Below are 24,208 nucleotides of genomic sequence, written 5' to 3'. Positions count from 1 at the left end.
AGCTTTCATCGCTCACGGAACATAACCATCTAAGGCATGAGTGACATGCAGGCTACAGAGAGATCTCTGGGGAAGGTGTTCAACGCACAGAGATGTATTCCCCCCCTGGAAACCCTGCTGTCGTTGTCTCTGAGGTGCCAAACTGTTCGGAAGGGTGTTGAAAGCGGGTACATCTGGTTCTGAGCAATCCCTGCCTCCGTGCTGCACACCCGTTCAAAACGTTGATGCCGCCAGGCACTGCCTTTATGTGCTTGTTCGTTTCTGCATGGTGAATGGCATTTACCCTGTAAATGGAAAACAACCACAGCATCTTAAAAGCAATACGATAGCTCAGATACTTTCGATAGAGCTATTCGTATCCATGCAACTCCCGTACGGCTTAAATTCCGCGATGTCCAAACACTAATCTTGACGTCCCTAAAACATCGTCAAGGTGCTCCGAACTGTCACTGTCCCTTCCACTAAGGTGCACATATTTTCTAGACATCACTGCCACCTCCTGTCAGTTCAGTAGTTGCTTTCCGCCCTAAATAACCTCATCAAAAAGTCCGTTCCCCGCTCACTGTGCCCAGCCGAGCCCGACACGCAGCATTTTATCTAGCAGACAATGCTCCTTCCCATAGACAAGAACCCGAATCTCCCGGACCACGCGGTTTGCCCGCACAAATGCCCTGATTCGGCGCGCTCATTCCGAAAGGCCGGCTCACGTGGGACGGGGCTACACTTTCCGGAGCAGAGAGCAATCCCTTCCGGTGCCGTAGAAGTGGCGGTTTCTTTGGGGACGGATAGGTCGTCCTTTTTGGGGCGGGCAATTTTTTCCCTAACCAATGGTAGAACCTACCGCCCCTTATCTTGTCAATCAGTTCAAAATCAGCTTTTCCTGATTACTCCTCCTTACCTCCCCATGTTGAAGTTGGTTGCTTAGAGTCGGAAGCGAAGTAGAGGCAATCGTGTGTATAAGCTCTTCTTTTAGAAAACGGGAGGTAAGATCCACGTCCTGTTACCTCCCGTATGATTTGGGAATCGGTGCCATGCACACATTTTTCAAACCATAGCATAAATGTAAATAAAACACTAAAATCGGTACTGGTGAATACGATACAAATGATACATAAGTGGTCAGCTTCATCAAACTCAACGTGTCATTGGATACTAAAGCAGTGGATTTGTGATGTATGCAGTTTCTAAGTTTATCGTAAATACACCCATCAATGTTTTCACACTACCGATCAGTGGTTGAAGTGGGCGGGATAGGATACTTTTATGCTATATGAAACACCGTTCCGCCTACTTTTTGTAAAAAGACAACCGTCTCGGGACGATTAATTCCGACAGTTTAAATGCTTCAGTTGAAGTGTCATTCAGTGAAACCGAAGCTGAGCAGACCGCTAAACAGTCTCCTGCCATGGTGTCTGCTTGCCTTAAAGAAATGCAAATGTGTGCTATGATTTAATCTGCGAATGTAAAGGATGCTTTGAGCTGGTACTGGCTTTAATTGACCTAGTCTGTCCAAGCTTTGTGATAAAGATGTATTCTTTTCGGGTGGTAGCGCAAAGAGTTAAGAACTGGGCTGTGAAGTGCATGCTTTTAATTGTGTTTATATTGCGCTTACTACACCTGGAGGTGTTGAAGGGGCAGTAACGTAAACAAAAAAAAATTGCATCAGGTACACTCTGGGTATTTACAAAATCTATATTTTGGAAGCACCATTTTATCTTAAACATTCTGCGAAAGTTGTAGCAGTCCAAGGGTAGGTCGCTCCCCCTGCTGCTACAGCTCCTCCAGGTTCCTGAGTTCCTGAGACCCACCTCACAGTAAGTACCCCCCCCTCCCAGCCCCTCACTCTGCCCCGCGCTACTCACCCTCTCTCCTGCTCCTGCTTCTTTTCTTCTTCTCTGTTCTTCTGTTCTTCCTCCTCGCTCCTCGTCTGTAATCTTCTTCTGTACTCTTCTTTCCCCCGTCTTCACTCTTCTTCTCTTCTTCCTCATCTTCTTCTGTGGTCTTCTGCCCTCTGTTCTTCGTTTTTCTGTATCTTCTTCTGTGTTCTTCTGTGTTCTTCCGGTCTTCCTTTCTTCTCTCCTTCCGGTCTTCTGATCTTCCTTTCTTCTCTCCTTCCGGTCTTCTGTTCTTCTGTTCTTCTTGTCTTCGGCTCTTCTGCCTCCTCCGTCCTCTTCTCCCCGCGCCTGCCCTCCTGCTCCTGCCTCATCCCCCTCCCCCACTCGCATCCCCCTCTCTATCTCTCCTATCTAACCCGTTCACTATCTACCTCCCTCACTCCTCCTATCTACCTATCTCTCTATCCCACTATCTAACTCCCTCACTCTCCACCTCCTCCTATCTTCCTATCTCTCTATCTATTTCCCTATCTATCGATTTCCCTATCTATTTTCTCTATCTATTTCTCTATCTCTCCCCCCCTCCCTCACTCCCTCTATTACCTATCTTCCTATCCTCTCACTCTACCTCTCACCCTCACCCACCTCTACAACCCCCCCTCCCCTATCTTCTCAACCCTACTCCTATCTTTCTCCCTTATCTCCTAAACCTCCTAACACTCACCCCCCTCCACCCTTAAACCCCCCTCCCCCAGCTCTTCTCACTCTACCTGTCCTCCCCCTCCCTCGCGCTTTCCCGCCGCGACCTCCTGCACGCCCCCAGCTCCCATTCACCCCCATCTGACCCCTCCCCCCCTCCTACCTCATATGGCGGAAATCGCGCAGCGGGCGCGCCACTGGTGCGCCGGAGGCGTGCCAGAGGCATGCCAGTCTGTGCCCGTCCGCGCCTGGCCCGCGCCCAGCGCCACGACCCCTGGTCCCCAGCTCTCCCAAGCCCTGCTGACCCGCTACGACCCCACCACCCTCCACGCCCTCAACCCAGGACGCTCCAACACCTGCTTCCAAGCTCACCCCAAACGCACCCATGGACCCTTCGCCTGCAACTCCTGCAAACGCACCTTCCACCACGCAACAACCACGACCACAAGCCCACGCGCCATCAACCACCTCAAGTGCATCCTAGTCAACGCTCGCTCCGTCCACAAACACGCCATTGAACTCTGGGACCTCCTGGACTCCATAGCACCGGACGTCGCCTTCATCACGGAGACCTGGATGAACGCCTCCTCGGCCCCTGACATCGCCACTGCCATCCCTGAAGGCTACAAGATCTCCAGAAAAGACCGCACCAACCAGGTAGGAGGAGGTATCGCCATCGTCTTCAAAGACTCCATCAGCGTCACCACCTCCACCGAAGACACCCCTCTCGCCGCTGAACACCTGCATTTTCAGATTCGCACCGATCCGAGGACCACCCTCAGAGGATCCCTCGTCTACCGTCCTCCCGGGCCACACGCCCCTTTCAGCGACGCCATCGCCGACTTCATCTCCCCGCACGCCCTCGCCTCGCCGGACTACATCCTCCTAGGTGACCTCAACTTCCATCTGGAACAAAACAACGACCCCAACACCACCACCCTGCTCGACAACCTCGCCAACCTCGGCCTCAAACAACTGGTGAACACCGCCACCCACATCGCCGGACACACGCTTGACCCCATCTTCTCCGCCAGCAAACACGTCTTCTTCAGCCACGCCTCCGCCCTACACTGGACCGACCACAGCTGCGTCCACTTCACATTCCGACGCAAGACCCGCCACCTCTGCACCCAACCCATCCCTCGTCGACAGTGGAACAAGATCCCCGAAGAGCAACTCTTCTCCGCACTCGCCGCCAACCAACCCACCCTCACCACCGACCCCAACGACGCAGCCCTCAACCTCACAAACTGGATCTCCAACTGCGCAGACATCCTTGCTCCCCTCAAACGCACGCATCGACAGACCAACACCAAAAAACCTCTCTGGTTCTCTGACACCCTCAAAGAATCAAAGAAAACTTGTCGCGCCCTTGAGAAAGCCTGGCGCAAGGACCGCACCGCTGACAACATGACCGCCCTCAAGAACGCTACCCGCGAACACCACCACCTGATCCGCGCTGCCAAAAGGAACTTTTTCACCGACAGACTGGACAAAAACAGACACAACAGCAGAGAACTCTTCAGCATCGTCAAGGAGTTCTCCAACCCCAGCGCCAACGCCGTCACGCCCTCACAGGATCTGTGCGAATCCCTCGCCACTTTCTTCCATCGCAAGATTAGCGACCTCCACAACAGCTTCGGACACCAGACCCATCCATACACCACCGAACCGGCATCCACGGCCATCACCCTCAACAACTGGTCCGACATCAACACGGAAGAAACCAAATCCATCATGAACTCTATCCACTCCGGCGCCCCTTCGGACCCCTGCCCGCACTTCATCTTTAACAAAGCCGACGACATCATCGCCCCGCACCTCCAGACCGTCATCAACTCTTCTTTTTCTTCTGCTACCTTCCCCGAATGCTGGAAACACGCCGAAGTCAACGCCCTACTAAAGAAACCTACGGCTGACCCGAGCGACCTAAAAAACTTCCGCCCCATCTCTCTTCTGCCTTTCCCAGCCAAAGTAATAGAGAAGACTGTCAACAAACAGCTCACCACCTTCCTGGAAGACAACAACCTGCTCGACCCCTCACAAACCGGATTCCGAACCAACCACAGCACTGAAACCGCCCTCATCTCAGTCACTGACGACATCAGAACCCTGATGGACAACGGTGAAACAGTCGCCCTCATTCTGCTCGACCTCTCGGCTGCCTTTGACACCGTCTGTCACCGCACCCTAATCACCCGCCTCCGCTCCACCGGGATCCAAGGCCAAGCCCTGGACTGGATCGCCTCCTTCCTCTCAAACCGTTCCCAAAGAGTTTACCTCCCTCCGTTTCGCTCAGAACCCACCGAGATCATCTGCGGCGAACCCCAAGGCTCATCACTCAGCCCGACACTCTTCAATGTCTACATGAGCCCCCTCGCCAACATCGTACGCAAGCACGACATCATCATCACCTCCTACGTCGACGACACCCAACTTATACTCTCCCTCACCAAGGACCCCGCCAGCGCCAAGACCAACCTACAAGAGGGTATGAAGGACGTCGCAGATTGGATGAGGCTCAGCCGCCTAAAGCTGAACTCTGAAAAAACGGAAGTCCTCATCCTCGGCAACACCCCGTCCGCCTGGGACGACTCTTGGTGGCCCACGGCCCTCGGCACCGCACCGACCCCCACAGACCACGCCCGCAACCTCGGCTTCATCTTGGACCCTCTTCTCACCATGACAGTCAACGCCGTGTCCTCCGCCTGCTTCCTCACCCTCCGCATGCTCCGCAAGATCTTCCGCTGGATCCCCACCGACACCAGAAAAACCGTGACCCACGCCCTCGTCACGAGCCGCCTGGACTACGGCAACACCCTCTACGCCAGGACCACAGCCAAACTCCAAAATCGGCTGCAACGCATTCAAAACGCCTCGGCCCGCCTCATCCTCGACATACCCCGCAGCAGCCACATCTCCGCACACCTGAGACACCTGCATTGGCTCCCTGTCAGCAAAAGGATCACCTTCCGACTTCTCACCCACGCACACAAAGCCCTCTACGACAAGGGACCGGAATACCTCAACAGACGCCTCAGCTACTACGTCCCCACCCGCCTCCTCCGCTCCTCTGGCCTCGCACTCGCTGCTGTCCCTCGCATCCGCCGCTCCACGGCGGGTGGGAGATCTTTCTCCTTCCTGGCGGCCAAGACCTGGAACTCCCTCCCCACCAGCCTCAGGACCACCCAGGACCACTCCGCTTTCCTGAGACTCCTAAAGACCTGGCTGTTCGAACAGCGATAACCCCCCCCTTTTTCCCCTAGCGCCTTGAGACCCGCACGGGTGAGTAGCGCGCTTTATAAATGTTAATGATTTGGTTTGATTTGATTTGATTTATACTGCGTGTAATGCAAGTTTAAAAACATGAGTTACATTTTCATAGTGCTTTCTGTCACCAGCTGTGACCTTGTAGCACTAAAAATACACAGGACCTCGTCAGGGGTAGTAAGCGCTATATAAATACAATTACAAGTCAATTTTATTCACTGCACTAACCAAGACTTAAGTTTGTGGTTCTCTGGTTACACACAGACCTCTGCAGTGCATTAACTAATAGAGGTTTCATAATTTATTATAGTGCATTTCCCAATGAGTAACAACTTTGTTCTCATTTATTTTTCAATTAAGCTGCATGTTATTTTATATGTAGCTCAAAAAAACTTACAGAATATTCAAATATTTTAGCCACACCTTTGACCCCACCCCCCACTGTGTGCATCATCACAGTTCCCATATTTTTATAAATGCACTTTGACCGCTGCTAACAATTCATTTCATAATGGCTGAGTTTTGCAAGGAGCCTTCGGGATAAACGTCAGACTTTTAGCCACAAGACCCTCAATTTAGAGTAACCTGTGAGTGGGGGAGTACATAAAACCCGTTCTAGATTGCAAAACTTTATTGACTTGGGGTATTTATCTTCTGTTTGTATGGCCAACCCATGTGTAGTGGCCTGGAATCAACTTACCATAGCACCAAGTTTCCCAGGTGCACGTGAGATGTGGTTTTCCAGTCCAGTTTTTTTTTCTTTGAGTTCTGGGACATGTAGTTCTGTTTTATAATGGAATAGACAAGGCTACAAGTCCCAGAGTTAGAAACAATAAACAGTACTGAAGGAGAACATCATGAATGGACTTGGGGAAACTTGACAGGTCTGCCTTATCGACCAGTCACACATGCAGGCAACAGGAAGCAACTGTTGCGAATTTGAATCATTCCTCCATTTATGAGCAACATAAAAGTTGCGTCGCCAGCTATAACAAACTCACAGGCAGTCACTCAAGTGGAGTTGATAATGTATGAATGACCTCTTATTTCGAAGGCCCATCATGGAACTACGCAGTAATACAGTACTGCAGATGCAACCTGGTTGATCTTCATATATCGGTGGTCGCATTCCAATTGAAGTTGCCACACTGTGCTTGCATCCCCACTCCATTGATGGAGCCTGGAAACGTGTCACAGAGCTAAGAGAGAGGGCACACCTCAGGACTAGAGAGCACTCAACATTACATCCCCACACCACAAATATATTGTAATTGTACTTATATAGCACTTACTACCCATGATGAGGCATTGAAGCACCTTTTGGTGAGTAGCGAGCTACTCCAGAAACCAAAATGTATTAGTGGTGGATCAGTATAGTGAAATATAAGTTGTTACTTCGAGCAACGGACATGTAAGTCTTTTAGGTTGATTTAATCGGATAAAGGAGGGCCAGGGGAGGACACAGTCTAGGAAGTGTTATTTGGGAGATCATTGTAGTAAAAGGAGGTTTGGGATGAGTCAAAAGTGGGATAGTGGAGGGAAGAGTCTAGAAAGGGCACCAGAGGCAAGTCAGTCTGCGCCTGTCCACGCTTGGACTGCACCAGAACCCCTGGCTCCCGTCCCACCATCCGCCACCACGCACGTGTTCACTACGACGCCGCCACCCTCCGCGCCCTCAACACCGGCCGCTCTCCCCCCTGCCTTCAATACCTCCCCACAGACAACCTGCAGACCGTTCTCCTGCCGGAACTGCACCTTCACTAGCCTCCACGCCAATGACCCACCCACCAAGGCAGGATGCAAACATCTCAGATGTATCCTCCTCAACACCTGCTCTGTCCACAAGCACGCAGTAGAGCTATGGAATCTAGCGCTTGACATTTCCATAGCCATCCCGGACGGCTACAAGATCACCCGCAGGGACTGCTCCAACAAACCAGGAGGAGGTATTGCCATCATCCACAAGAACACCCTCAGGATCACGACCAACACCAAAGACACCCTAAGCACCGCCGAACACCTGCACTTCCAAATTCACACTAACCCAAACACAGCCCTCAGATGGACCCTCGTCTACAGGCACCCTGGTCCACGACAGCAGTCCAGCGATTCCATTACCAACATCATCAGCACCTTCACTCTCGTATCCACTGACTACATACTCCTCGGGGACTTAAACTTCCACCTCAAGAACACCAACGACAACAACACCGCCACCCTGCTCGACAGCCTCTCCAACTTCAGCCTCAAACAGCTCATCAAAATACCAACCCACTCCGCAGGACGCACACTCGACCCTATTTTCTCTGCCAGCAATCACGTCTCTTTCAGCCATACCACCGAACTCCACTGGACAGATCATCGCTGCATCCACTTCTCCTTCAAGAAACCCACAACACACCACCACCCACAACGGATCCCCCACCACAGCTGGAACAAGGTCACTGAAGAGCAATTTTTCGCGACCCTCTCCCAGAACCCACCCATCGACACCACCAACGCTGATGCAGCTGCCCGCAACTTCAGGCAATGGGTCAACACCTTTGCCAATACTCTTGCCCCAATCAAGAATCCCTCCAACAGACGCACCAACAGAAAGGCCTTCTGGTTTCCCGCTGACCTCCACGAATCTAAGCAAAGCTGCCAAAGACTCGAAAGAAAGTGGCACCAAGATCAGAATCTGGACAACCTCACAGTCTTCAAAAACGCCATCCGCAGACACCACCAACTCATCCGAGCCGCCAAGAGAACCGCCTTCAAAGACTGAATCAACAACAACGCACACAGCTAAAAGGAGCTCTTCAACATCGTGAAGGAACTCTCCAACCCTAGCTCCAAATGCATCCCGCCATCCCAAGACCTTTGCGACTCCTTAGCCTCCTACTTCCACTGCAACATTGCAGACATCCACAACAGCTTCAGCACCCAGAGCACCCCGGCAACCACCAACACCACAGATTCACCTCCGACCAACCTCCTGCTCTCTTGGACCCCCGTCAACGACAACGTCACCATCGAAATCATGAACACCATCCACTCCGGCTCTCCATCTGACCCCTGCCCTCACCACATCCTCAACAAAGCAAGCTCCGTCATCGCACCCCAACTGCAGAAGATCATCAACAGCTCCTTCAAGTCCGCCACCTTCCCGGAGAGCTGGAATCACGCCCCAGATCAACACCCTCCTCAAAAAACTCAAGGGGGACCCAAAGGACCTCAAGAACTTCCGGCATATCTCCCTGCTCCCCTTCCCGGCAAAAGTAATTGAGAAGGCTGTCAACAGACAACTAACCTGCTTCCTCAAGGAGAACTGCACCCTAGACCCTTTCCAAACCACAGCACCGAAACCGCCCTCATCGCCACCACCGCCGACATCAAAACCATACTGGACAGTGGCAAAATCATGGCCCTCATCCTCCTCGACCTCTCGGCAGCATTCAACACCGTCTGCCACCACACCCTACACTCGTGCCTCAGCAATGCTGGAATCCACGACAAAGCCCTGGACTGAGTCATCTCCTTTCTCACCGGCAGAACCTAGAGAGTCCCTCTCTCCCCATTCTGCTTGGAGGCCACCAGAATCATCTGTGGCATAACCCAGGGTTCGTCCCTCAGCCTGACCCTCTTCAACGTCTACAATGCCCCGCTCGCTAACATCGCCCGATCCCACAACCTCAACATCATCTCATACGCCGACGACACCCAGCTGATCCTCTCCCTCACCAAGGACTCCGTCAAGACCAACCTCCACAAAGGAATGAAGGCCATCGCCGAATGGATGAAGAGCAGCTGCCTCAAACTCAATTCTGACAAGACAGAAGTCCCCATCTTCGGCTCCACCCCCTTCGCATGGGATGACTCCTGGTGGCCTGCCACTCTCGGAACCGCTCCAACTCCCACCCACCACGCAAGGAACCTAGGATTCATCTTGGAGCCCTCACTATCCATGACCCAGCAAGTCAATGCATCTCCTCCTCCTGCTTCAACACCCTCCGCATGCTTCGAAAGATCTACAAATGGATACCCTCCGAAACCAGAAGAACAGTCACCCAAGCCCTCATAAGCAGCAACCTTGACTATGGCAATGCCCTCTACGCAGGAACCACAGCCAAAATCCAGAAGAGGCTGCAACGCATCCAGAACGCCTCCGCATGCCTCATCCTGGACATCCCCCTCCACAGACCACCTGAAAAAACTGCACTGGCTCCCAGTCAACAAGAGAATCACCTTCAAACTCCTCACCCACGCTCACAAAGCACTGCACAACACCGAACCAGAATACCTCTACAGACGACTCTCCTTCTACACCCCGACCCAGCATCTCCTCTCCGCCGACCTCGCCCTCGCAACCGTCCCACGCATCCGCAGAACTACAACCGGCGGTAGATCATTCTTGGACCTCACCACCAAAACGTCGAACACTCTTCCCACCCACCTGCTCCAGACCAAAGACCTCCTTACCTTCGGGAAACTTCTCAAGACCTGGCTGTTCTACCAGTTGCAGCAAATCCTCTCCCCCCCCCCTCAGCGCCTTGAGACCCTCACGGGTGAGTAGTGCGCTTTACAAATTCCTGATTGATTGATTGATTGATTGGGAGACAATAGTAGTACAATGATGTTTGGGCGAGCCCGAGAGTGGAGGAATAGGATTTATTGAGAAAGGTATAGGATGAGACAAAGTAGTGCACTGGTAAGAGTTGAAGATTTTTTTTATTTTTTTTCTACAGTAGGAGTAGTGTGTGTATATATATATATATATATATATATATATATATATATATATATATATATATATATATATATATATATATATATATATATATAGAGAGAGAGAGAGAGAGAGAGCTTAGAGCTGTTCTCATCATCCATACCTACATAGAAAGGTATACATGCATATGGAAAACAACAAAGAGATATACCGTTGTATATGTGCCTGTATGGATAAATAGTAAGAAACTCAAACTTTCAAGTGTTGCTTTTTATAAAGCTATTTTTGTGTATTTGTATTAATTGTATTTATTGTTTTTTGGGGGGAAATTGTATTCATTATGTATCTATATTTGTTTATTTTTATTTTATATTTTCCCCAGTATTCAAAAGTGGACCACTTATAAGTACAAATGTTGTGATCGTATTTACACATTGTGATAGATAAAATAAAAGAGACCCTTAAGCATCCAATCAAATAACTTTTATAACTAACCACACACTGCTAGATTAAAATAAAGCAGATAGCCATAAGCATATATTCAAGTAACTTATATGTGAACTATGCAGTGATGTATAAACATGTTAAGCATAAATGGGTAACATATATGTATACATTATATATTCTAACCATAAGTAATATATATATTTGTAAGCAGACGTATAAGAATATCTATATATTATTAAACTATAAGTAGTATATATGTTTGTACAAAGAAATGGGCATATCTAAATACATACATGTATTCAAACTATACATGTTTCACATACACAGGCATATGCTATACATTTGTACTTTGAGTATGGTGGTCATGTAGGAAAGAGAAAGAGAACTCTTGAGTAGTCTTCTGGAGATAAGATAGTTATCTTTGGATCTTATGTGTGGGAGTAATGAATTCTATAGTTTGGCTGCTTGAACAGAGAAAGATGTACCACCCATATTTTTTTCTTGTATGCTGTGGTTTTAGGGTGAGGTGGACATTCAGATTAATGCATAACAGTGATGAGATATTTTAGGGGTGACTAGTCCTATGAGGATGCAACCATTGTGGGCATGTTAGGCAAGTGTAATCAACGTATCCTCCGTTTTTTTTTTTTTGTAATAAGATGGAACAACACCAGTGGGCGTGACCTCTTTTCATAGAACAGCAACTCCATGGGGAGAAACAGTGCAGGCTTCCCTCCTTCAGAAGTGCAGCTACGGTAGCACCAGCAGAAGCTTTCCCCATCATAGGACAGATACAAAGCAGGCAAAATAGGGACATCTTGGCAGTGGCAAAGTGAGATTCCTTCTCTCACTGAAGGTAATATGTGCAATCTTCAATTTCCTGCAGAAATGATCTGTCAGAGGTATACATGCTTTCATCGTTCACAGAACATGAACAGCTAAGGCATGAGGGTTACAGACAGATCTCTGGAAAGGGTGCTCAACTCATTGAGATAAAATGGCACCTCGAAAATCCTGCTGCTGTCACTCAGGTATCAAACTCTTCGAAAAGGCGTTGAAAGCACTTGAATCTCTCTCTGAGCAATCCCAGTTTCTGTGCTGCTCCTGCGTACAAGGTCGAGGGTCGCTAGTGCACTGCATTGCCTTCATGTGCTTGTTCTCAACCATTTTGGAGTAGTCGCGTGTTGCCAGAGAAGCATCATGATTTGATGTCTGAACTTAGAGGTTTATGCGGGAACACTACAGTAATATTTACCATGGATTCGAATTGTGATGATAATTTCAATTGAAAACTGCATGTGTTTTAACTCTACTTTTATGCTGGCGATCATAGAAACTGGACTATCCAGTATCGGCTTTTCTCTGGAAGGATGTTGATGAGCTTGATGTGTGCTCAAGACTTTTTTAAGCCCTGAAGAAGCCATGTTTCGACAAAATAAGTGCTGGCTACTTCAGTGCTAGGACTGTGCTGCCACAATATCACAAAATCATTCTATTGGAACGTCCCTCTGACTATTTTTATATAGCGATCCAGATTTATTATTAATTGATGTATGTCTATAGTCCTAATATATTGGGCTTTACTGGGATGCATGGATATGTTTATGTATTTGAGACTTTTGAATGTTTATATTGATGTCACATACTCTATATAAAATTATGTATTCTTATATCATTTTGTGATTCAGTTTGGCTCTTTATCTACAATAAGAACTCTTTTTCTCCCCACAATCCGTAAAATAGCGGTTGTAATTTGTGTCAGTAGGGTAAACTGACTTGGTGGATGAGAGATTAGGTACAATTTCTTGGTTTACCCATTCCTCCTTGTTACATGATTAAAAGACTGTTAATTACAGAACCAAATAAATTTCAGCTGACCTATGAAGGGAACAAGAGTAATCATCACTGAAACGTTCATTAGATGATTGGGAGTCACTGTCAGAACTTTTGCACCCAGCGTCTTTCCAAATTAAGGTTAAGGTCTTCTCTCTGATCTTCATCAGCCATCCCTTATCCACACTTCTGTCCCTACAGGATTTTGAAATACAAAGAGTTTTGAGAATTGGTGTATCCATGCCTCCCAGCAGTGATCATGGAACCCTAATGTCAATAATCACATAAGTGAAAGTTTGAATCTTCTTTTTGATCAGTTTGTAACTTGGCAATTACTAGATCACCTTGCTGTAATTGGGAGCCACGAGACGCTTATCATTGTCTACATATTGCTTAATTTTATTCTTGGCCACAGCATCCCAATGTCACACTTCTTGTGGTACGTGGGATCTATGATCTTCCCTGTGATGTCGAAGGGTTGCGCGGATTTCCTGCCCAAACATCCGTTTAACAGGACACACAGCTGTGGTACTATGAGGAGTATCTCTAGTCCCGTAGTGTCTGACATAAAATTTTGGATAGTGACTAGTGAGACAGCTTTGCTACTTGGAGAGCTTTCTTCAGAGTGGCCATAGAACGTTCAACTACAACAATGGCCTGTTCCACAAAGGTGTGATGTTTCGGTGCTTAAAGCCTAACTCTCTTGTAAATTCTATGAATTCTTTTCCTGAAAAGGGGGGGCTGTTATCAGACCTCACAATAGCAGGAATGCCAAACGATGAAAATACTTTGTTGACAAAGGAATGGTGGCGTCCTACGAACTACTGGGTGCAGCCATTACTTCAGGAAGCCTTGAACATTCATTGATGATCACTAATAAATATTGACTGGTTGGTAGGGGCTCAAAGAAGTTGCAACAACTTTTTTCCACTTTTGCTTTGGGAATTTGGACATCTGCACGGGTTCTGGATGTCTGTGTTTGCTCAATGGCTGGAAGAGATGACACATACTGACTTTCTGCTCAGTTTGTCACACTAAATGTGGAAGCCACTTCTTCTGCCTTAAGAGTCATTTGGTGCCCAGCCCTCTTCGATGTGCTTCATGTGGAAGAGCTGTGATATGACTTTGCAGTGACTTGAGAATGACCGTTTGTGTACCCCGCAAGAGCAGTCCTTTTAGATGGTACACTAGCTGTTCCTTTACATTTTTGAATGCTTGTAGATCTTTCATTTTACTCTGTGGATAGGCCATATGAATCTTCTCTAGTTAATTCCGTCTTTGAGACTCGATCAGAGGCTTTACAGCACACATAGTGGGATCTTGTCTGGATGCATGTATACTCAGTGCTTCAGGGCACAGGGACCAGTAACTTGTCAGTTATTCCTCAGCTATGGAATATCTGACCTGCTGAGCTTTCTGTAGTAAAACACGTTATAAACTCTGCAATGTTTTTTCCTTTGTGAGGTCTGTGAATTATTTTATATAGGTAGACCTGCAAATGTAAACCCCCTCTCTTAACGTAAGCAAGTATTATGGCCTTCGAATAGCCAAATAATAAAACAAAGCTTGGTGGTCAGTCACTACTGTGAATGATGTTTCATACAGGCTTCCTCCAGCTTGGTAAGACTGCCACGGGCATATGCAGTCATGTGCCTCCGTTCTTCAGGGTAATTGTCTCTGAGCTAGGATAGCTTCAAGTCCTAGGACTCACATCAACCGTCATTTTTGTGTGTAATGAAGCGTCATAGTACGCAGAGTTATTGAATGTTATTTTGTCTTTGATGTCATGAAACTCATGCTGACTGTGTGAGAACCATGTTAACGCAGATCTCGTTTGTGTGAGCGTCCTCAAAGGCTGTCTTACTGAGGCATAATTAGTCGGGTACCTAGGACAGTAGCTGGCAAGCCCTGGAAAGGAGCGATGAATAGATACATCCTCTGAGGGTGGTGTCGATGTCAAATCACTGACTTTGCTGGTGTCTGGGCTCATGCTGTCAACTGAGAAAGCGTACATTTGTCTTTTAAAGTGTCATATTAGCAGCATGCAATGCTTGCCATGCTTTATTAAGGGCAGCTTCATATTCCTGTAGGCTCTCTCTGTACACCAGTATGTTATTACTGTAGTTGAAGCAAATTTGGATGCCATGTATGACTTTTCTTACCTCTTCTTGAAAGATTTCATCCCCTCCTGTCAGACCCTATTCCCTAGCCAGCTCAAAATACTTCCCCCACCATGGCCCCCATTACCCTGGGGTCACTACAAAGGGGAGGTAGTCAATCCACACATCCTGTAGTACCAAGCAAACCACAGAAAAAAGAACCACATCTAAACAACCTCCCCACCCCTGCCAGGGGACAGGAGGGGGGGGGGGGTCGAATTCCAGGACTGCATCAGGGAAGACTTGGACCTGGAGTAATGAAGATTGCCAGTAAGTAACAAGAGCATTACCTCCATGTGCATCTTCCCCGATCCAGTCTTTACCCATGAGAAATACCAAAGCTACCTGGACTAATTATATGAACAGAAAAACATAACACAGCAGACTGCAAAGTACAAATGCAGAAAGTATTTAAAAATAGAACACAAACAAAATTATGACGATACAGCAAACACATGATCTGCAAAAGAAGAAAACCCCTCCCCCTACTGAACCTGGTAATGAGACAGAAAGGTATGAAGGGAGGACCACGAGGCAGCACAGCAAATCTCTCTCAATGAAGCACCTTTAAAGGAAGCCCAAGATGCAGCCACTCCCCTGGTAGACCTACCCTGTACATGAGAAGGGACATCACAGGCAGACAAATCATAAGTACACACAATCGCAGATTTAATCCAACGGGAGAGGGTAGAAAAAGAAGGACGAGAGCCTCTATTACCCACTCCAAAGGTAATAAACAGGGAGTCAGCTTTCCAAAAAGAGGAAGTCAGACGCAAGTACATTGACAAAACCATGTGAACATCCAGTGTGTGCAAACTAACATCCTCCTCCGAGGATGGATCAGGGCAAAACAGAGGAAGAACAATATCCTGAGAGCAGTGAAAATAGGGAGGAACCTTAGGCAAAAAAGCGGGACTCGGGCATAACACCACCTTTTCAGGAAAAAATGAACGAAAGGGGAGACAGAAATCAAAGCACCAATTTCACCAATCTTGCGCCCAGAACAAATAGCCTCCACAAACACAGCATTTTGTGTCAGATACTTAAGAGCCATAGTATCCAGAGGCACAAAGCGAGCCCACCATCAAACCATTAAGAACCAAAAGTAAATCCCAAGAAGGAATCGGGGACCGCATCACTGGGCGCTGCAGAAAAAAAACTTTTTAGCAGCTGTTAAACCAAAGGAGCAAGAGTCAATATCCGCTCCACCCGAACAGCCTGAATAGCTGCCCACTGAGCCCGAATGGAGGACACAGCGAAACCCAGGACAAAGCAGTTTCTAAAAAAATCCAAAATCCCAACAGGATCACAACTAAGTGGCAACAACTGCTTGGAGACACACCATTTCTTGAAGTTCTCCCAATGCCTATTGTACCACTTCATGGTATAAGGATGCCTGGACTTTTGAATGAAGTCTGCCACAGCTGATGGACAACCTGGGGCCAATAACCTCAGCCATTCAGAAGCCAAACCCCCAGAATCAGTCGACTGAGAGCCATCAGGGAGTCGATGTGAGCAATGGGGGAGGCGGAAGGGGCAAGATCCAAGCAGGAGCCACTGCCATCTCTCTCAACAGGGAAACCAAGGCCTCCTCAACCAACTGGGGACCACGAATACGACCCAAGCATGATCCTCCTTGATCTTCTGAAGGACCCTGGGGATCAATGGGAAAGGAGGGAAACAATATAGGAGACCGTAAGGCCACCGGACTGAGAAGGCATCTGTTGCCCACTTCCCCCTGTCCGGAACCAGAAAGCAAAACTGAGGGAGGAGTGAGTTCTCTTTCATGGCAAACAGGTCTGAACATGGGAGGCCGAACCGGTGAGTGGTGTCCTGAAAGACCAGAGGAAAGAGAGATTGAAAATGGGAAAGTCCTGCTCAACTGATCAGCAAGCCCACTGGCCTTCCCCGGAAGATAGACTGCTAGGAGAGAAAGAAGATATAGTTCTGCCAAAGCACAAATCTCCCTGGCCAAGTTGTAAAGGGTGGAAACCGTTCCCCCATCTGCTGATTATAGGCCCAGTCAATCTGGTTGTCCGTCTGAACACAACTTGGGCACCCCTGTATCAGAGGATGGAACCATAGTAGGGCTGCTCGCACAGCTGCCAACTCCTTCCAATTGGAGGAATTGAGTGCCTCCAGCTGGGACCATCGGCCCTGGGCTATGAGATCCCCAAAAACTGCACCTCAACCCATTTTGCTAGCCTCCGTGGTGATAACCAGAGAAATGGGCTGTACCAACTGGAACCCCTTCTGTAAGTTCCCCGGAACCAACCCCCCAGTGCAACTCTGCCCCGATCTGAGGGGAAACGGGAACCAACGCCTCAAAGTCCTGGGAGAGGGGATCCCACAGGCGCAACAAATGGTGAACTAAAGGATACAGTTGCAAACGGCTCCAAGGAACAAGGTCCAGGGTTGACGCCATTTCCACCTGACTGCGCAACCACAGGTGGGCTGATGCCTGAGGACACTGCAACAGATCACAAGCTTGGTGGCCCGATCTGGGAAAAGAAACACCATCACAGTGTCCATACAAAACAGAGCCCTGATGAACTGCAGTGTCTGGACTGGATGCAGATTGGACTGAGTCAGATTTAACCGGAAGCCATGGCTCTTCAGAATATGTCAAACTTCCATGACATCAACTTTAGCCTTAGAAAAAGAATAATTGATTAACCTGTCATCCAAATATGGGTACATCCATATACCAGCAGAATAGAAAACACCAACCATGGGAGCCAAGATCTTGGCAAAGACACTCCGAGCTGAAGTTAACCCAAAATGTAGGACTCAGAACTGGTAAGATCAGCACATGAAGGTAGGCATCCATCGTATCCAGTGAGGCTAGAAACTCCCCCCTGCTGAGCAAAGGGATTTGCTTTACAGGGTGTAATTTTGAATGATTGATGAACCGAAAACCCTTTCAAGTTCAGAACTGTCCCCTGAAGGCTTTTGTACAAGAAACAGAATGGAATAAAACCCTCGACCCCAATCTGACTTAGGAACAGGGACAATAGCCTTCTTTTGTAACAATGCCTGAACCCCGTCCAGCAGTGCCTTTCTTTTCAAGGGGTCTCTGGGTAGTGGGTAATCTTGAAAAAATTCTCTGGAACATGTGTAAACTCCAAACAATAACCGATGGAAACCACCTGACCTGCCCAAGCATCCCACATGCTGGAAGCCCAAGTCTCTCTGAAATGACATAGACGACCCCCGGGACATCCAGCAGATAGTCCGGACTTTGGCTGCACTGAACCTGAGGAGCCAGCTGCTGAGGGCTGAAACCAGGAGTTTTCAGAGTGAGGGCCCCCAGCCACGACACCTACCCCTAAAGGCCTGAGATGCCCCCCCTTGAGGATGAAAAAGGAAAGGCTCTCTTGTAAGCAAACCCTTTACCTATAGGAAAGACTTTCAAAGGGGCAATCAGTTTCTTGTTCTCTGCAGTCTTTTTAACCATATCCTCCAATTGCTGGCCAAATAATTTAACATCATCAAAAAGAAGTTTCAACAAAACTACTTTCTGAGAAGCATCGCCTTCCACGTAAGCATCGACAAGTGAAAAAAGGCATACCCCCTCCTTAACATGAACGAGAAGCGCTCGGTACAAACGTCATGCGGGTCAGAAATGCAGCCGAACCTGGTGTGCAACGCCAAAATAAGATACAAACGTGTGTGGGAAAACCAAACAGTGCCTCCCGACCCCCAGAGCAAGATCTGGAGTGCGCCGAAAACCTGTTGCGCAGGATGAAAACCCTGCACCCCTTCCCTACTGCTAAAGCGAGTAGAGAGAAATGGCAGGAATCCCGGACTGCTCTAACGAAGCCATGGGATACGAAAAAGTAAAAAGAAGGGCGCAAAAGCAATACCTTCACCCCCCCAAAAGCAAATAATCCCTACTTACCTGAGTCAGCCAGGGGATCCGTCGGCAGAAACAAATGCCAGGTGTGTGGATTGACTATTTCCCCTTTGTAATGGCCCCTGGGTAATGGCGGACATGTTGGGGGAAGTATTTTGAGTCGGCTAGGGAAAAGGGTCTGCCAGAAGGAGTTGAGATCTCACGCGTAAGGACGGGATCGGAGAAAATGGACATGGAGGTAATATGCATTCCACTATGTTCAGTTTTAGAACAGGTTTCTTCAGGTCTTGTTCAATCTTTGTGACCTTGTCAGTCCATATAGAAAGCGCTTTCATGTTTTGGGATTGTGACAATTGTGATTGTGTGACAAGTGCAAGATTTCAATCATTCCCTGACAGCTGCCTTGTTATCAAATGCTAGGTCAATCGTAAGTCAATTCATTTTTCCTTCTTACTTTGACATACTGATTGAAAGTGACCCTTCTTGCCACATATTTGCCATGTGTTCTTCATCGCAAGACACACAACTGAGCATGGGGAGAAAAATCCACATCTGAAACAGGTTCTTTTACCATTGTCTGTTGGTGAGCATGTACAGCGACTCAATTTCTACCTTGACACACAACAACGGCATGAAATTCAACAGTGCCGGATGTTCTTGCCATAGAAAGAATATCTTCAGGTTTTCTTGACTTGTGCAGTAGTTTTTTTTCTGAAGATTTCAAATTCACAGTCAGCAGTAATTTGTAATGTTAGCACCTTGTCATTATTGTACTTGTTGAAGATACAGTACTGCACTGAATCCTTTTATCTTGTCATAAAATCAACTATAGTATCACCTTACCTTTTCTTTGTAGAGTGGAAAAGATATCTTTCCTAATCAGTGTTGGGTTTTGGAAGAAAGTACACCATCAGCAATTGTTTCAGACTATCATATTAAAGATTTTCATAGTCTTTGAATTGCTATATGATATCATAAGTGTCAAGCACCTTGCAGTGCATAAGAAGGCACATCAGTCTCTTTTCGTTCTCAAAGCCAATAGCCTCTGTATGCACATCAAGGTTTCTGGTCCATCAGCACCATATAGAGCCCACGTCGTTCTTGTCACGCATATTTAATGACAAAGGTATCCCCAATGATAATGACTGAATTGATTGAATTTTGTGGGGTAACTAGCTTGCTGATTAGTGGTGACTTCATGTGAGCAACGGTCAACGCCATAGGCTTTTCGTCTTCAGAACACAAGAAGGCCATCCTAATCCTCAAAGATGTCTCCCTTAATTTATCCTCGCCGCCAGTGTAATGAACTGGAGTCGCCTTATCGACCATGCAGGCAACAAGAAACAACTGTTTGGAATTTTAATCATTCCTGTTAACGCATCCTTCTATGATAATTTATTACACATCAGGACTCGTTTTAGGCCTATGAATCTTTTGACCCAGTTGAGAGACACCTTAGCACGAGATAGCTAATCAATATGTCAATCAATACATCAATAATGTCATCAATATTTATTACAACAATGCATTTCACCTTAGTCAAAGACATTAATCAACTCAAGACACCACCATGACCTTGCAGTCATGAATAACCACACCAGTTTAGTAGAATTTTATGAGTTTTATTCCCTATTAATTACAATTCTAAAAGCAGGTGTGTTAATCTCAAAACCAAAACACTCAATAACATGGTCATAATTTGGCAACTTGAATAAGACTTAACCAAAGCAAAGAACGCAATTATTAGAACATAACACAACGTCAACATAGATTGATTTCAGCAGAGTGTCATTAACGAGTCAGTTCAACAAAGCATGGATTCAGTCGTTTGTCTATTTGCGTCAGTTTAGTGAACCCCTGTTCTAACCACTGATTAGCATTGGCATGTTGGGCTTCATGCAAAACAATTTTAGGACACCTATTTGGAAAACGTCTAGCTTTGGTCTCGGTCAAAAGTAAGCAGTTGGTACCTAGAAAGGAAAAGCAAACAGACAAATCACAAATTCATTGTCATAGTTACCCTCCAAGGTTTTGGTCAGCACTCAGGTTCAGTCTTCGTCTTCAGGACATCAGTTGAATCGCCATCAGTATCTCGGCTCCGGGTAAAGGGGCACTTCCCTCATAAGGAGGTAAAGTGTAAATTGTAGACTAAGGACAAGTAAGGTTCTAAGTAAATCAGCAAAGTCACTAGGCAAAGTGACAAAGCTTCTGGATCATATCAAGTTGCATCAGCATCTCCCTAACTAACTCTCCTGGTCTCCTGCTCCCTAATTCTCCTACTTCCTGGTGACAGTTTTTTTTTTCCCTTTTTCGTTGAACATTCCCCTGAAACTTAATTGGTCAATTATTGCACCCCACTATCTTTAGCCAATTAAAAAACAGATTATGTCATTAATCTTTCACCCACACTAGTTCCCAGACAGTTTATTGGTCCATATGATTGACGTCTTCAGAGGTAGCACGTCCGGTATGATTTCATCCTTCTGTAATTTCTTTGCACATCTTCGGTCAGTAGCTCCATTGTCTGTACCGGTTTGAACGACCTTGTACATTATACTAATCTACACTGTTGCGTTTTAACTATTACATTTCTACCAGCAATATGAATTTCATGAGAACGGATCTACTATAGTTACATTCAGCTTCTAGTTTGAAGGAAAAAAAACAAGAGTTCATGTCCTTTTGTGAGTCAGCACACTGCACGTTTAGAAAATACATTTAATATGAGAGCCAGGCAGCTAGGCCTCCAATCATGCTAACTAAGGCCTACAAGATCTATTTTAGCAAAACTTTAATAACATAATCATTAATAATTAGTGCAAAACCATTTTTAACAGAACATAAGTCATTTTCATTAGTCCCCGTATACATTGGCGACCACTCCCCGTGGTTACATTTCAAGTGCACGTTTAGCAAAATATATTAATACAATTTCTATGCAGCATTATCACGCATTAGTTCATAAACATTTCATGTTAATATAGATTTTATAAGCTACGCTCTCTCATTTCTTTATTCATGAGCGACTTACAGTTGTATCGCTAACTTTAACAGACTCACAGGCAGTCACTCCAGTGTATTTTATAATGCATGAATGACCCCTTACTTCAAAGACCCATCAGGGAACTACACAGGAATACATTATAGCATGCACAACCTCTTTGGTGACAGCGTGCCAACCAAGGTTCACACCGTGCGCATGTGTCTCCACTACCGGATAGAGGACGTTCCCCAGGACTAGAGCACACAGAACATTACACCATGGGTGAATGATTAGTCCTGTATGTGGTCATCAAATTGCTTGCAGAAATCAATATTTTAAGAGTCAAACGTGTGTGTAATCGGGTATGCATCTCAGTAACGTGAGGGAAAAATATAACTTCAAAGAATGTCGAAAAATGTCAAAAAATAGATTGAAAGATTTAACAAAAAGTTTTTTATTTTTTACAGTTCAATTTCAATATATATGTGCCGTGTGGGGATGGCACCTATCTCAAAGACAAATATTGACCATTTGTTCATGTTTTGAATTCTATAAAAGCCAGGAAATGGTACTTGAAACCTATTTTGTGTAAAGTTATTGGTATTATGTTTTAATACGGTAATGGTTTAATATTAATTTAGGAGTAGTACATATCGTCCTTAACACATTTGAAGGGATTTCCTCACAGATGTGTTCTTTTATGCTAGTTTATTACCGTATTTTGAGATTACTATTTTGTTCATCAGCCCTGCAAGAAAAACACTGGCTCTGTCCATATAGTAATCCAAACCGGGTGTGCTTTGATTTTTATTCTGAGGCCAGTGCAATCAGGTGGTATCCACCATCTGTAGGTAAGAGAAGCAAATGCCCTTTCATTGCTCTCACTGAATATTTATTTGCCTTGGGGAATAATTGATCAATAGAGGCATTATTTATTCATAAAACCTGCGTGTAAAACAAAAAGACAGAGGATACTCTGTTGGTTCTATCTGCAACTTAACAGGTCATACCTTAACCACTTCCCTCAAAACTCATTCATTGTGGCTAACCAGTTACCGCTCAATCATAAGAGTGTAAAGAAAGCACATTGTGTTTGTATCATGACACTTGCAAACAGATGTTAATTTATTTATTTATGGCATTTATATAAGCGCACTGCCACTTGGCTCAGGGCCTCTTGGTGGTTCTTTACTCTCTTCATAGCCCTCATGGTGGCTCTCGCTACACCACTGATTTGCTATTGTGCTCACTGCTGTGTTGTCACCTCCTGACTTCCCTCTTTTTGCTTCTGCCCGCCTCCGCGGTGGCAAGGAAGCAGGTCAAGCAGCCAGGTCACATTAATAGGGTGACCACCCGTCCGTAAATTTCACAGACTGTCCGTAATTTCGCCCTGCTGTCCGTTGTCCGTCATGAAAGCTTTAACGGACGGCATTTGTCCGTAATTTTAGCCTTTCACCTAAAGGGCAACGAGGCAGGGCGAAATTACGGGCAGAGGAGTTTCCCCAGCTGGGCTGGAAGGCAGGGGGTCTCCTGTGCTCTGAGGGAGGGAGGGGCAGACAGATAAGAAAAGGCCTTCTGGCCAGGGGGTCTCCTTCCCTAAAGACATGCAAATGTGGGCAACTGGTAAATCTGCAAATACAAAGGGGCTTGAAAACCTGCATTGACTTTACTGAAAGGAGTCACTTGAAGTTTTCTGGTGGCAAAGATATTTCTTTCAGAGAAGTATTGTAATGGTGTTTCAAGGTGAGCTGTGGAGTGTGTGGTTTTAATGGAGTGTTATACATTTTTTTATCACTAGGTATAAACTGTATATTATTCAAATCTGTATTTGAAAAGCACTTTTTTTTTATTTAACCGAAATGTATTTGCGCATTTTGTAGCAGCCTTTATTATGATGTAATTGTATTTTTCACAGTTCTTTCAGGTACCTCGGTACCTCATAGTACTAACAAACATTGGCAAAGCCAAAAGGTCTCATCTACGAAAGAGTTATTGGCTTTGCTAATGTGTTTTAGCCATTAGCCATGTTATACACCAGAGTAGCTGCTGTTCAGCATGGCTTAAAGCTAGTGGCATAGTGGTGAGGAGTGGAGTAGAGTAGCATAGGAGCAGTGGCGTAGAGCCCAGTAGTGCAAAGTACAGTGCAGTGGGGTACAGGGCAGTTGTTTAGAGTGCGTTAGCGTAGAGTGCAGTGGTTTAGAGTGCAGTGGCATGGGACCGAGTAGAGTGGCATAGAGTGCAGTGGCATACAATAGAGTAGCAGAGAGAGCAGTAGTGTAGAGTGGTGCAGTGGCATAGATTGCAGAGTAGACTCACGTTGCAGGGAGTGCAGTGGTGTAGAGTGGTGCAGAGTAGGGCAAAGTGCTGTAGAGTGGAGTGATGCAGAGTAGAGTGGCATAGAGTGCAGTGGCATAGAAT

At 46.5% G+C, this 24,208-nt stretch overlaps 1 protein-coding gene across 4 annotated transcripts in view; it reads left to right on the top strand.

Moving 5' to 3' along the window:
- The first annotated feature begins 799 nt into the window (after nt 1-799).
- Nucleotides 800-24,208, top strand: part of CEP112 (centrosomal protein 112) — a 1,991,189-nt gene continuing 1,967,780 nt past the window's right edge. For 2 of the 4 annotated variants that reach the window (XM_069199883.1, XM_069199880.1), the window contains exon 1: nt 801-983. The gene's annotated coding sequence lies outside the window, so the exon portion shown is untranslated. Of the gene's footprint in view, nt 984-24,208 lie in introns of all 4 variants that reach the window. The other 2 variants (XM_069199881.1, XM_069199882.1) reach the window with 2 other exon arrangements.

Source organism: Pleurodeles waltl, chromosome 7, assembly GCF_031143425.1.
Source record: "Pleurodeles waltl isolate 20211129_DDA chromosome 7, aPleWal1.hap1.20221129, whole genome shotgun sequence".
NCBI classification, from domain to species: domain Eukaryota; kingdom Metazoa; phylum Chordata; class Amphibia; order Caudata; family Salamandridae; genus Pleurodeles; species Pleurodeles waltl.
Note: the sequence above shows the minus strand (reverse complement) of the source record. Positions and strands in the feature narration are given on the sequence as shown.